Source organism: Sipha flava, unplaced genomic scaffold, assembly GCF_003268045.1.
Source record: "Sipha flava isolate LNK unplaced genomic scaffold, YSA_version1 75_pilon_pilon, whole genome shotgun sequence".
Lineage (NCBI taxonomy): Eukaryota > Metazoa > Arthropoda > Insecta > Hemiptera > Aphididae > Sipha > Sipha flava.
In genome coordinates this window covers 454,156-469,893 of record NW_020273615.1, presented here as the reverse complement: position 1 = coordinate 469,893, position 15,738 = coordinate 454,156, and the positions used below count along the sequence as shown (strand labels likewise).

General features: G+C 28.2%; 1 protein-coding gene across 2 annotated transcripts in view; it reads right to left on the bottom strand.

The window, feature by feature from the left end:
- The window catches only part of LOC112692589 (hemicentin-2-like), a 475,200-nt gene extending 459,803 nt beyond the window's left edge, over positions 1-15,397 (bottom strand). For both annotated transcript variants that reach the window (XM_025567313.1, XM_025567314.1), the window contains exon 1: positions 14,738-15,397. The gene's annotated coding sequence lies outside the window, so the exon portion shown is untranslated. The remainder of the gene's footprint in view (positions 1-14,737) is intronic.
- Positions 15,398-15,738: the final 341 nt, after the last annotated feature.

The following is a 15,738-nucleotide window of genomic DNA, read 5'->3' as shown; positions in this document are numbered from 1 at the left end:
GTGTGTGTGTGTGTGTGTGTGTGTGTGTGTGTGTGTGTGTGTGTGTGGTTGGGTGTGTGGGTAGGTGTGGGTGTGGGTGTGTGTTTGCAAGTGTAGATGATGATGCCCACATGCGTGAGACAGATAAACGTGACGCTGACAAATGAAGGATAACCTCGAGGCAATGCTAAAACCACGCGTGAGGGTGAATTGAAATGTCGTCATCAATTTTATTTATGTTTACATATATGTATACGTCGTCATCGTAGTCGTCGTAGTCGTCATCGTCGTCGTAGGTAGGTAGTCTGCAACTACCAGTAAGAGAGGGTACATATACCGCCCAAGAAAAGCGTCGGCAAATGGATAATATGAAACCCGAGAATTTATTGTAATACGTTCTATCCCGAAACGTAATGACAGTCGTCTACTGTGCACGTCTATCACGTGTGTATGTACCTGCCTTTTACCGCGACGGCGGTTGTGCAATTATTTTTGTTGAACTTGATACATTGCCTCAGCCGAAATTAAACAATAATATTGGGTAACATCGGGCGATGCCGAAACCGTTGCCACCACCAACACCGATCTGCGATGTGAATGATTTGCCGACCCATGTGCACGTATTGTATGTACACCCGGGAATGCATTAAGGGTCAGCACAAGAGGGAATAGTATAATTGTTTTTCGTCCTTTGGTGTACCGACAAACGTGTAAAAAGTGTATTATAATCATTTGTATGAATAATGAAAAATTCATAAAAACAAAACTCGCATCTAACTCGCACTGAATCGGTGACAAAATTAAAGTTGCACACATTTTTAAAATATTAATAAATATAAATTTTTTAAATAATTATTCATATAAAAAGATTACAGGAAATTAAAAAAAAAAAAAATTTTTTGTCTAATTAGAAAGATCCTTGAATAGAATTGAAGAGCTTTATTCATCCTTTTTATACATGTATTTATAAACTTCAGAACTGTTCCAGGCGATTTTAAGAGTTACAAGCGACTGAACAATTCGCATTATTTATATCATTAAGTCTAAGGAGCTATGTTCAATTTATTTTAAACCATTATTTATTAAAGTTTATACATATGTAATACAGTCAAGAGTTGATTATAATTTAATAAAACAAATTAAAATTTCAAAATTGCTGACTTAATAATAACATTCTAACTTCATACAACTGGGGATTGGGATCTACAATCACTATATTTATTTTTTTTATAGAAGTTTTTATGAATTTTAAACCACTTTTTTTTCTATATTTCTGAGAAAGACTTAAACATAAATATATTGAAATAATAACAAACATATTGGTACCAAACCTTTTGTCATAGTTGTAATGTAAAAAAATAAATACCACAATTTAATAAAATTATTTTGGGAACGAATTTATGAAGCTTCTAAATTATTTTATTGCCAATTTAATATAAGTAATAAGCCGACTGACTATTGTAATGGTATTTTTCATGTCAAATAATCTTATCAGTTATATATAATCATGGCTTAATGTGATATATTTTAACCTATTAAGTGTTTTTTTTGTTTTTTTTTTTTTGTTAAAAAATGTAGATACTTTATAGTTTTTTTGAAAAATTGTCCTCTTTTCTCCTAAAATAAAGTCCTAGATCTATCATTAGTTGTTTGCGCAAATGTATCAATGATTAACAATTGTCAGTCTTCAATAATAAAACTAATGTAGTAATAACTAATGATTAAATTTCACACCATGTCTATTATGCCGGATTATAACGTAGCCAGTTTAATAGTAATTGAAATATTTTTACATTTACGAATAACATACAAAACGCGTTATCATATATATATAGTATAGTCCGGGATTGTCCATTTTTTTTTCTAATAAACCAGTATATATATATATATATATATATATATATATATATATATATATATATATATATATATCTCGAAATGCATCTACTTACTGTACATTTCAATATAATTATTTACCGCTTTTCACCTATAATTTAAATTTTAAAACATTTTACTAACAATTCACCTAAAAATGTTTTTCCCAAAAATGTGACAAGTCCACTAAAAATTCCACCCAAGGTGAAGTGCCAGTTAATGTGTCTCTGTGTATACCATCGAGAAGCATATACGTGAACACATGGTTATTACTCTGGGTAATATTTCCTTAAATCGTGTGATGTAGTAGAAGTTTGTGCGTAGCCGAATGCTCACAGAACATCGTTTTCCTATTTTCAAGTGTATTAATCTCAATATACGAAATATTTAAAAGAATAACAATGGTTTTAGCTAAACGATACAATGCACGCCTACGTAGTTCTTAAATAAGTAAACCAAATAGAGTAAAATTGACAGTAAAAAATTTGTTTGAACAAATAAAAAATACAATGATAATTAGATTAGTTAATATCAGTTCACTGCACGATGAATCATGATCAATAATTTCAAACACTCTTTAAATTTCGACCATACACATAAATTATTAATAAGTTGAAAGGTGATTTTAAAAACATTTCTAAACGATCATAGAGTTCATAAAACAATTGACCATTGCAATATATAATTATTTGTTTTATTAAGTTTCAAATAATCATTATTGAAACAGTGGTTTTATTTAAAATCATGTTATAGACAACATTGAAATAAAATATAAAAATATCTATATTGTTATTAATTTAATCTATCTATTTAATTTTAAAGTAAAATACTGAATTTCAAAATATTAATTGCCTGTACAGTATGAATGAATAATGAAAAAAAAATAATAATATTTTATTCGATCATGGTTATAAATTGTATTAACACAGAGATAAATCATTATAAACAGTGTGCCTACTATATTATACATAACACACAATTAAAAATTAAAATATATTTTAAGAAAACCGAAAAACTCTTTTGGTATACCTAATAACTTGTAATGTGGAAATAATAAATATTATATTTAATGAAAATCGTAAATCATTAGGTTATTTTTTACAGCTTAATTATTTATAATTTATATATTATTCATAATATTTAATAATATGTATGTATATTGAAAATTAAAGTGAAACTGAAATGTCTTGTATTAGAAAAAAATAGCATTAATTTTACAACTTTTAACATTTGTATACATTTTTACTGAAAAAATATATAACCATCCACCTTCAAGTGTAATCCATATTCGTTTTGTATTCGATTAACCATTGACTGTAATCATATAAATACAAGCAAACTTTTATAAATTCGATTTTACTCAAAGAAATCGAATGCACATAAACAAAAACAAAAAAACCTCAGAATCTAAAACGAATTTTGAGTTGTACACATAATTGTACCAAAATATGCCTATAGATAGTTTTATTCGATAGTTATTCGAGTTGATAAAAAATTTAAGAGTGGTAACATATAGTGTATTATTATTATTGAATGACAGTCATATTCTCCTTTGGGATCTGCTTAGTTATTGGTATAACATTAGTTTTTCCAATTCAAGTAGCGTCAAATAAAATAATTTCAAATTACTTTTTAGTTTTTTGCATTACAAAAATTAATTGAAGTGACATGCTTATGCATATTGTACGTTTTATTTTTCTTACCATTGGGATATTTATAAAGCGTCAAATACATAATATTACAATACACTAAACACAAAATATTTGATTACTAGCACAGCCGTATATACTAAGTTTAATAGTGATCAAATAAAAATAGTATCAGTTATTTTGAAAAATATCGAACTATATCTTTGTAAAATAAATTGCTAATAGTTTATGTATTTTATAAATTTAATTTTAATTTTCTTTGACTATTACAATTGAATTGTATTTATACATTTTTATCGCCATAAATATATAAATAAACTATTAAAATATTGTTCAAATAAGCGGGTGCATTATGAAATAAAAAAACTTCAAATGTTTAAATGATTATTCCATGACAGTAGAATATTTTATTTCGACTTAATTTTTAAATACAAATGTATAACTTCATGCAATATACATAAATACAGTCCAGTTATTATAATTTAAAATTCTATATATAAAAATTAAAAACCAATAAAATTATGAGTTTCTTATACGATACTGCATTATTATAAATTAATATTGGTAATTCGAATGTTTAAAAATTTAAAATGTTTATACAAATTTTAATTGTAGTAATTTTTATGTGATAATATGAAATTCATAAATTCTAATTGATATATTTCACTGCTAATAAAAAATAAAAATAGAACTTTAAATTTCACAAAATACAAAACTGATTAATTTCTGCATTCCACAGTATAAAAAAAAATTAAATATTTTATAAATAATTATTCTTCTATACAAGGTTTCATGATTTAAACAATTTTAAAATTTAAATTAATTATTCCCCTGTAAAATTTGGTATTTGTGACAAACAACTTTTAGCCTCTAATCCATCAGTGTTTAAACTTTAACATACATAATTCAAGTCTCATATGAGTTGTATACACAAAGCATATGTACGTGAATAAGTAACAGTGCCCTTAGTGTGATTTAATATAATTTGAACATGGTGTAATGAATACCATTTGTTTAAAGTCTAATTTAATTGTAAATATTATCAAGACAATTGTTTATGTGGATTAAACTACTCCTTTTATTATTATTATTATTATTATTTTTTTTTTCTATACATTTAATATATAAATTAAAGTAAAAACTTTAAAGAGTGCAATACTATTCTAGCTTGTCTTGTAGGATTACATAAATTACTCGTACGTCAAATCAGCTTAGAGCAGTGGTTGCATTTCTGTATAACTATAAATTTAAGAATTCGACATGGAATTAACATCATATATAAAATTTACTTATATTTATAATATTAATTAGGTAAATCCATTAGAAATATGATGAATTATAGTCCAACAGAAGTCTAACAAAAATATTTCTTAATAATAAAGTAATGAACAACTATGGTGATGTAAAAATAATATAATGATAAAACAACTTTTATATACTTGATATACCTTTTATATACTTTTTTATATATCTAACCTACTTTTTATATACCTACTTTATGTACCTACTTTGAAAATAAATTTATATATATTATTCCGAATTGTAATTTCATTATTTTTACATCTTAAAAATATCAAATAAATTACACAAAATATAAGTTTGAAATTCTTCTTAGAAATTAGTTTTTTATCGAATTAACTGGTAAAACTAATTTTCTGTACTAGTAATTTTTCAAACCTCTTATGTTATTAAATACATTGATTTAAATTTAAATATTTTGTGGTTCTTTAAATTTATTTATTGTATTTATGTCAATACATTTTTACATCGAAGAAATCTAAATTAAACAGCAATATTTCAATTTTACTTATAATACTTGTAAATTATTATAGAGTAGACTAATTTCATTTTTTTCCTTTTAAATATTTTACAGATATACATTTTATTTAGATATTTAATTTGATATCTAGTAATCATGCTTAAATCTAAATTTCTGATAGAAAATAGTAAATATACGTCAGCAAATCAACAAAATAGAATACTCGTTTTATAAAGTTTTAAAAATTACCGGTGTTTCTAAAATCGAATTTTATGGATTTCGGACTATTTATAGATAATTTTAAATCCTGTGTAAATATAAAGTAACCATTTCTTTTGTTCGTGCAATACCGTTAGGCGGTGATACTTGTTTGCACACTGTACACAATTTTTTACCTGTAAACTGACGATTAATTTGCGTACAACGAAAAACGTGAAAATCCGCTAATACAAAATTTGACCTGTAAAATGACGACTCGTTTGAGGATAACTATTAAACATCATTCTCAATTTAAACTAATATTGTAACTTAGTACCTAATGCATCATAGTAATACGGTTTATCTTAAACATTTCGATAATACACATGTAGGTACTAATTGAATTGAGTAGGTATAATCAAGTAAACATTTTAGCCGGTGATAATTCAGATAATTAATTAGTTAGTTAATTATTCAGAAAATACACCATAGAAAAATTTAATTTTTTTAGATAAATGATTTGAACAATTGTGTAATAAATCCATAAATCGATTGGAATATTTAAAATAAATCGGTTCAAAATATTATAGCAATAAATTAGTCTAATTAACCTTGAAGAAATTACATTAAAATTAATAAAATACAAACACAAAAAATAAACGAACATGACAAATTTAATGTTAATTCAACAAAATAAGACATTTTTAATCATGCCTCTTGATTTTATACAAACAGTCCTAACTCTGTAAAAGTGAGAAAAAAAATTTTTTTTAAGTTTTGGTTAACTTTTGCAGTTTTTCTGTAGTTTATGTTCGCAAAAGAATTCTACGTTTGGATCATTTATCGCAAGTATTAAATTTTTATGTGCGCAATTGAGTTGTGTATTTGTACGCAAATGAGTCGCAAAAAAAGATAAATGTACGCAAACGGGTTTTACTCTCGTTAGGTACTTACCGTAAACATTTTAAACGATTATAATATTACCTTATGCCATTTTACTTTTCGTAAACACAACTACTCACTGTATGTACTACTACTTCAATAAGGCACATTTAGCTAAGTTAATTCGATACCAATATTTGTTGTTTATGTCTTTCACACATGTTATATAACAAAAATTGTTCATATTTTCCCATCGTTACGGTCGATGTATTGTGAACGATAAGGATCATGAAAAAAACAAAAGGAACTGACAAAATTTACACTTGCTATTGATCAGATTGAAATTTTAAATTGCCCACAAATTTTGTTCTAAACAAAAAATATTGAAATATTTTCATGTTAATGAAATTAAATATATGGAAGTTGATCTGAATAATTGGCCTAATCGATCTCAAGTAAACTACGTCTCAAGCTCGTAGATTTTTTCGGAATTCTTATTGCTGCATTTCATCAATAGTAGGTATAATAAAAAAAAAATTAAGTCATTTTTTTTATATGTTACACATGTGTAAATCAAGAACAATGCATATTAATATCTAATTCACTTGGTTCAATAATTAACACGTGTTAAATATAGACGTTCATTTTTTATATCATTTTGTACTCACGAATTTAGTGTACATGGTGGAGAGGGGTGGTGAACAGAGATAATTTCGAGAAACAATTACAAGACCAATAGGTTGATGTTGTGGATATATAAATTTAATTTTTACAAAACCGACACATACAATTTAACTAGTGTACAACAGAGTTTAAATAACACGAAAAGTCGAATAAGAGCGAAAGACAGTTTGATTCTATTTCGATTGTCTGATTTTGGTTTTTGCACATGGTCTGATTCCAACACTATAAATCTAAGGGTGCTTTCTCGAGTACATCTTTTATACGACATTTCGCTCTACTACAGCGATACTCAACCTCCGGCCCTCTAACGATTTATATGTGGCCCAAACAGAACTCGTTGAATTGATAAAAAAATATAAATTTCAAAACTAATATTATTATAAATATAAAATATAACAAAAAATCAAAATGTGTCGCACGCACTTGCGATAAGGATGATTATGTTTTTTGTATTTTTACTATTTATAACGGTTTTGATGTATTTTATCTTATCACTAAACTGGCCGTTGCTTGAAGGTAGGTACGTGTTATGATTATATGAACGGTTAGTCACATTGTAGATGTGTAATAGCGTTGGAACATTTATTTATTAAATATTTCAATCGTCAGAGGCGTGAAACATACATTTGTTATTTTATTTTTTTATTTTTATTGTGACATTATGGCAGGCGTTTCTTCGAAAAAACGAAAAATATCTGGAGAAAAAAGACTGTTTCAAGACAATTGGGAAGAACAATAATTAGTCGTACAAAATAAAAAGGGTTCAGCTACTTGTTTAGTCTGTCGATAAACTGTTATACTTAAAAAATATAATATTTTCGTCACTACACTACAAAACACGAATCATTTAATAGTACTTATAGTCCCGGATCTTTGATGAGAAAAGAAAAATTAACTTTTTTCAAGAAGTCATTACAACAACAACATGTTATTTCAGTGGCGGTATCACTATATGCAGCTTTCACAACTCATCATACAAAATTTGTTACATACTCTGTAAGCATATGAAACTATTTACTGATGCCGAAATTGTGAAGGAATATTTTGTAAGTGTTTCCTCCTTACTATTTGATAAATTTAGCAATAAAAATCAAATATATCGGAAATTAAAATAGTATTATAGGTTGATTGTAAACTCGGCTCGAGAAAAAAAAAATTTCAAAAGATCTATTGTAAACTCAGCCCATGTTTTTTTCAGGTAAAAATAATTTAAGTGTAAACTCGGCCCGGGGTTTTTGCAGGTAAAAATAATTTAGGTTTAAACTCGACCCCGATAAAAATGTACATTTGTATAATTTTCTTATATTTTTGAGAACCATTAAGCATTACCCAGAGGACACCACGAGAAGGCATTGTATATATTCCTTTTAACATACTGAATATCACTTACTTGTAGATCTTGCGCATCAGGTACATTATTTACTGCACTACAAAAAATTGTGTTTAGCCTACTGTAGATATCCTCAGTTTCTTTGCGTTTGACTACGGTGGTAACATATTTTCGTTGTAGTACTTGGTCTCTGATATGTTCATGCAGATGATCATCATTTTTCTCCGTAATATTATTATTTATTCCAAACGTTTTTAAAAAAGCTATATATTTGCAGTTTATACATCACCATTTTATTTCACCTGTAAATATTATCGGGCCGAGATTACAATCGACCTTTTTTATTACTTGAAATTTTCGGGCCGAATTTATAATCTACCTACTTTATTACCCAAAATTTTCAGGACCGAATTTACAACAAAAAAGATAATCGCGGGCCCAGTTTACATTTTCCCGTAGTATAATAGTGAAAAACCAATATTAATATCAAAATTCACACTAATTTAGAGTAAATATTTAATTTAATATTTTTTATAATACATTTTCAAATGTTATACAATATACACAATATATAAATTTATTTTTAGTTTTTTTTTTTTTTTTAATTTCCGTTCCATTCATTTTTACTTACGGCCCGCATTATATTTTTAAATATTTTATGTGGCCCAAATAAAAAAAAGGTTGAGTACGGCTGTTCTAGCAGATCAAGGTTAAAATCCATTTTTTCACTTTTCCACGATTGATTTCTAAAACGATAATGGTGAAATTAAACCAAAAACTATGTCCGCATAGTTATTACAAACTGCGTATTTTCAATATTCCAACGTCTTACCAAAGCGCTAACAAGTTCTACGTACTCTATACATGTATATTATATTTATTCGTATTAATCAATACGCAGTGTTTTTCGCGAACGAAACGCGGTCGAATATAATACTATGAAACTGTGCCGATCACATTACGAAGTATAATGTTACACAAGTAATCGACCAGTAAATGGCAGTAATATGCTTTGGGTGGAATGTCGTTTGCGTACTGATTCTAAGTCTGAAATTTATATAAATATATATATATATTATTACGGGGTGGTAATTGTCATATGGTAACTGGTCATCCGTAACGTATAATAAAATAATACATTTTCAGGGATAATCAAGCCGTACTACGTCGTCACGTATACTCTGGCCATTACGAATTCCGGAAATGTGCATATGATTAATATATTAATACAAACATAGATATATTTAAATTACCACCGAGAGTTTTTATTGAAACGAGTACGTTGCGTTGTATTCTGTCAAGTCCCTTTCATACGAATCATTCACATAATTATCCATGGTCGTGATGATATTGTTTCTCGCGTCGCGAATAATACCTCGAATTTCACATTAAGTGGGTTCTACACCTACATATAATTATTAGATGCACAAAAGAAAACGTTAGTTTATTATACTTTCGATAAAGAAGGTCATTAAATGTGTTTGCATGAAAAAGTGTATCATTTTACAGCTGTATACAGTGTATAGTATATACACTTTATATTATTTTTTTATTTATTTTTTTTATTATATTTTATATACGTTTTAATGATTGAGAAATTAATGTTCGTTTAGTGTTAAACTTGAAAGCGAGAATAGTTATATGAAATTATTTTGCTCACATAAAACGAGTCATGATTATGTTAAAAAAAAAAAATGTTTTTTCCTTTATTTTTATTTTTTTAATTTAGAAAAAATATATTTATAAATGATTGCATAAACGAACTCGATTGAAGTATTTGAGTTAACTTTTGTTGATAATATAAATAAGTTCGCCTTACTAGTATTATCAACAAAAGTTTCTTCCAATACCCGTGTAAAATACCGAAAATGTATTAATCATAAAAAAAAAAAATGTTTAATTGAAATTCATATTATTCAAACTCCACCGAGAATAATGGCAAAGAAATAGGGTTCTTGGAGAATGTCTGACGTTTATAAGGTTTTATTTATTACTTTGGTCATTATTTTCGCAATATTTTACGTGTTTGTACTTCACTCTTTCACTTTTCTTTAAATGGTGAATTTCTATATTTATTTATTTTTTCAGACATTAAATTTAACAGGACATAATTTTTTTATATACATATCATGGGGAGGAAATTTAGCACAACGATTCTTTCTACATTAGAAAAATATTTGGAATAAAGTAGAAATAAAATTTATCAAATCCTTAAAATTCATTATTTTCAAACAATATACTAATACAACGCACGGTACAAATACAAAAAATGATTAAAAAAAAAAAAAATTGTAGACAATTAAATTTATTAAGTTGAAATAATTAACTTTTGCAGAGTATAAATAAAATGTTTCAAATAAATGTTCAATATTTTTTGTTCTGTATACACATGATATTACATTTAATTTATGCTATTCGTAGCACATGTTAAAATGCCAAAAAAATTTTTCGTTCTATAGTATATTTAATTTTTGATATTTTTATACTAACTAGATATATGTATATCTATATACCCAGACTTGGGTAGTATTCCGAATACAATATTCGGAATACTGTATTCAGAATACTTTTAAGTATTTCGAATACTTTTTAAATACTTTTTTTGAAAGTATTCAATAAAGTATTTTGTTTTATTATTGTTATTATTATTGTAAACCATAAACCATAAGAGTTATGTAATATAAAAATACAATAAAATACCATATATTTAGTCTACAATTTCAAATATTTCTGTTGAGTGGACATCTATTATTTTTATAGTAAGAAAACTAGAAGTATTTTAAAAGTATTCGAAATACTATTTTTTATAAGTATTCGAGTATTTATTCTAAATACTTTTAAAAAGTATTTTACCCAAGTCTGTATATACCTTTGGGTATATGTATATGTGCTATTGGAATATAGCAATTGAATTTCACGTATATTCAAATCAACTGAATGTAATTAAATACATTAAAAATACACTTTGTATTGTCAATTTATCAATTGGAAATAATTTTAGAATTTTTTTTTAAACGTTTGCATAAAAATTTTAATTTGTGAATAATAAACAGCCTTCTGAAGGTAGTTTTGTCGTAAAAAAAAAAAAAAAAAAACACAAAAAACAAAAATATTTAAACATGAGCCCAAATAACTTCTAAACTTCTGTACTGTACCTAAATAGATAAATTGGCTATAAAAAGTTTATTTTATATACATTAAAGAGAAAGTTCAACAGGAAATTGTTGTTTTTAAACGACTTACCAGAAAAATTACTCCCCAAGTAGTGCCAGTATGAAGTAATACGGAAACGTTTGCATATCTAATTGGTTTCTCTTTTTCTTGAATCAAAAATACAAGACCAAGAACTCGTTAAAACTTTGTAGTCGCCTCCATTTCTTCACGCCCTTATGTGCATTTCCAAAATGAATCTCCTCCCTTTCGTTTTCTCTTTTTTTCGTTCACAAAATGATTATATATTCTGGTTACGTTTCAGAGCACGTTACATATAAATTTTATTCATTTCTTTATTTTACAAGCAAAATAAAAGAAAAACGCAACAAATCGAGAAATGAGTAGAGCAGTTGAAAATAATAATAATAATAATAATACGAAAGAGTTATTTGCTATAGCGTTATTTTACCCTAGCGATTCCAATATTCGATGACTGAAATATAAAAAGGAACACCTCCGAAAGACAAGAAATCGAGAAAAAACGTCAACATCAATATTATTAGTATTTATTATAGTATAGTGACGCATTTTAAATTTATTTTGATGACATTTTCAATATTTTATATTCTGAAGTTTGTAATTAATATACTCATGTTTCGACTGTGACCACATAACGAACAATGTACTTGATATTATTTATGGTACATGTCACAATCATTTATTATAAAAAAGAAAAAAAAATTGTAGAAGAAAAGAATGAATATTTTGTTGTATACCTTTATTAACATCATACTCTATAGCGATTTTTTATTTTATCATATGCTACAGTTGAACTTAACATATTAAAATAAGTCCAAACGTTAAATTCTTAGCAATAAAATAAACGAGAGTAAATTAAAAATCAAAAAAGTATGAATATTTTTTTTAACTATTATTAAAAATCATAAAAAAATATAAATTAATAAATTCTCAAAATGTTCATACAATGTACATTTTTATTATCTGTGTGGCATATTCGATGTGTAACATTATTAGTTTTTCATTTTAATCGAAATGTATACATAACTAATGAAAATTATTATTTATTTTAGTTAAAAATGTCATAAAATATGTATATATAAGTGACATCATAAAATTTACAATAGTATTTAAAATTAAAATAACAAATAGCTAAGCTAAAAATAAAAATATTTTTATGAAAAAATTACCTATTGATTTTTAATTATTTTTTTTATTCATAGTTTGTGCATATGATCGGTATTGCAACTGCATTAATTATGAGACTATTTTTACTTTTTTTTTTTATAATCTGCTGTTTTTATTTACATCCATTGTTATATAACAGATCTCATAGCATTAACCATAATAAGATGTCCGACAAGTGAAATCGAATATTTTTCCTTTTCGATATTAATTTCTGTTTGTCGTGTTATTAACATTATTACGATTCTTGATAGAATAATTTTCTAATGAATTATTATATGACACGAAAACGATTATTTATTTCGAATGCAAAGCATACCAATCAATATTTTTGTAATTCTCATTTAATATGATCAAGTAGGTAGGTACATCAATATTCTACATCAGTAACTGATCAGTGCAACTGTTGTCGATTGCATTCATATCGTTTAGAGTCATATACGAATAACGTGGGCTTTAGACTTTAGTATTTCTGATACAAATAACCTAGGGGTTATATGTATATCATGATATTTAGGAAATACAATAATTAAAGTACTGGTGAGAGGTTTTGCAGGACCTGGGGTAAATTTTGCCACAGGGCTCTAGACATTGTTTTTCGTCAAGCCAAAATATATTTTCTTAGACGGCCTAGTACTCGAATGCCATATGTTACTATTATACATAGATTATGTAAAAATATTTTTCTTTTGTATGGATATTATATTTTATCAACGAGACGTCAACAATATTATTATTATTATAATTATTATAGTATTATAATTTATCAGTGTATTATTATTATTATACTATTTATATTGCAATAAAGGTACCTACTAAACATAATATTGAAGTTAGAGATTAAAATACCATCTATAATTTCAGATAACAGAGGGAACTTTTTATTTAATTTTAAGAACAATATTATATGGTGGCATTACATATTAAACTCCATGTATGATATGTATGTAGATCCCTAAATTAGTAGGGCTCTGAGTAGCTGCCCATTTGGCCCTATACTCCTGCTGGCTCTGGATATTTATACTTTTCATTACATAATATACGTAGTATATTTAACTTAAATATAACAACTATTATTTTCATCATTAATCATTAATGATTACTATAAATAAAATTATGAAAATATAATTGGTAATTGAAAAATCAAACTCTCAATGTTTTCTGTTCCCATTAAATAAAATAAAACAGTTTCAACTGAACGGAATTTGAAGATAGTATACTCTCCTTCGAAATTAAGTTCGTACTGAATTTTGATGTGTTGTTCAAAGTTTTCGAAATGTATAACTTTATAACTAAAAAAGGGTAAAAAAGAAAAGCAAACAAGATTGGCTTAAATAATCTTTGAATATTTAGCTGTATAATAGTTCATTATTTGAGTTGGTGTTATATACGAAACCCAATTTAGAATAAAATATAAAAAAAAAAAATCCCGAATCGATAACAACAAAAACACAATGAGCTAATATTTGAAAATAACTTTAAATTCAACATGAAATACGATTCATTTTTTTTCAATTCCCCGTTAAATGCTTGTAGTATTCGTGTAATATTTAAAAATGTTTTTATTGTCATGAATGGTATTTTTCACGCTTTGAATATGAGCTATAAATCGATGTGCTGAACAAATATACACACATGAAAAGTCGACTTGGTACATATAAAATAATTATGTTGTACGATTGGATATAATGACGGGCGCACGCATATGTATCAGCATGTAATAGGCACCTAAAACTTTATCCTTAATAGTACCGAGTTGCTCTTATTGAGTTTATGTAGTATTCCTATAAATCGGCTGTATTCTTATACATTTGACTGTGTATTGTACAACGCAAAGCGGTGAGTCGTGGTAATACCTAGGTTTTATTTTCATCAACTCGAAAATAACATTCACGCTTAACGCTTAAAAAAGGGGATGGTATATATACAGAATATCTCTAATCACAGCCCTGTAAACGCAGATGCATGTTTGTCGGTGTAGGGCCGATGTCAACGGACACGAAGTGTGATGATTGGATCTCTTACCTTATTAAGACGATATCACAGACGGTCTGGCCGAGTTGCGATTCGTAATCTGGTCCGAGTCGATGGCGGCTTCGAACGACGATTTGAACGACGACGGGTGTCGACACGGCGATCGGCGAAGAACGCGTGCGAATGAAAAAAAAAAAACCGGCGAACGAGCACTTTGCGCGACACAACGATACGATACTTCACCGGGTCGGATATTTTCCGCGTAGTATGCGCACCGTCACCGAAGCGATTGTAGTCCCGTTGCAACAGATTTTCACGCGAAACTCGGACCGCTTTCGCGCAAACGAACGCGCACACACGCACACTGACACGGATGCGCGTAAACCGGATGCATCTGAAACGGCGGTGGCGATACGGGAGTATCGAAAAAGGCGGCGAAAAAAGTAAAAGAAGTTATATATATATATATACGACAGAAGAATTACTGGAAACGAAAAACGAACGCGCCGGGTCTCCTCGATAACGAGCGCGTAACGACCAAGGAGATCGCAACGACGGTTTCCGCGAATACTATTACTATTATCGGGCGCGCGCGGACGGAACCACCGCTCGTCTTCGGAGTGATCGGATGGAGCGCAGCGAGACGTGCGTTACGCCCGACCGGACCGACCACACACACACGGGAAACACAAGTAACGTATCGCCGCCGGTAAACGCCGCCACCGTAGCCGCCGCCACGCGCGCGCGCAAGCCCGTGCCTACTGATCCAGACGGCGCCACAGTACGCGCGCACCGAACGTCAGTACGATCGTCAGTCCGTTCCGGTTTTTCCACCGCTGACTGCTCGGCCGCTCGCACGTGCCCGCCCGGAGGGGGTACCGTTTCGCTTACGTACCCGGCGAGTTCGATTATAATAAATCTCCTGGGCCACGTACGCGGGCGTACCGAAACGCGCACTGCAATAGTGATTCGATAAAGGGGGACAAAATAAAAAACGTCCCTTTAAAACGAAAAAAAAAAGCTCAAGCTTATACTCGTCCTTAAATTATAGT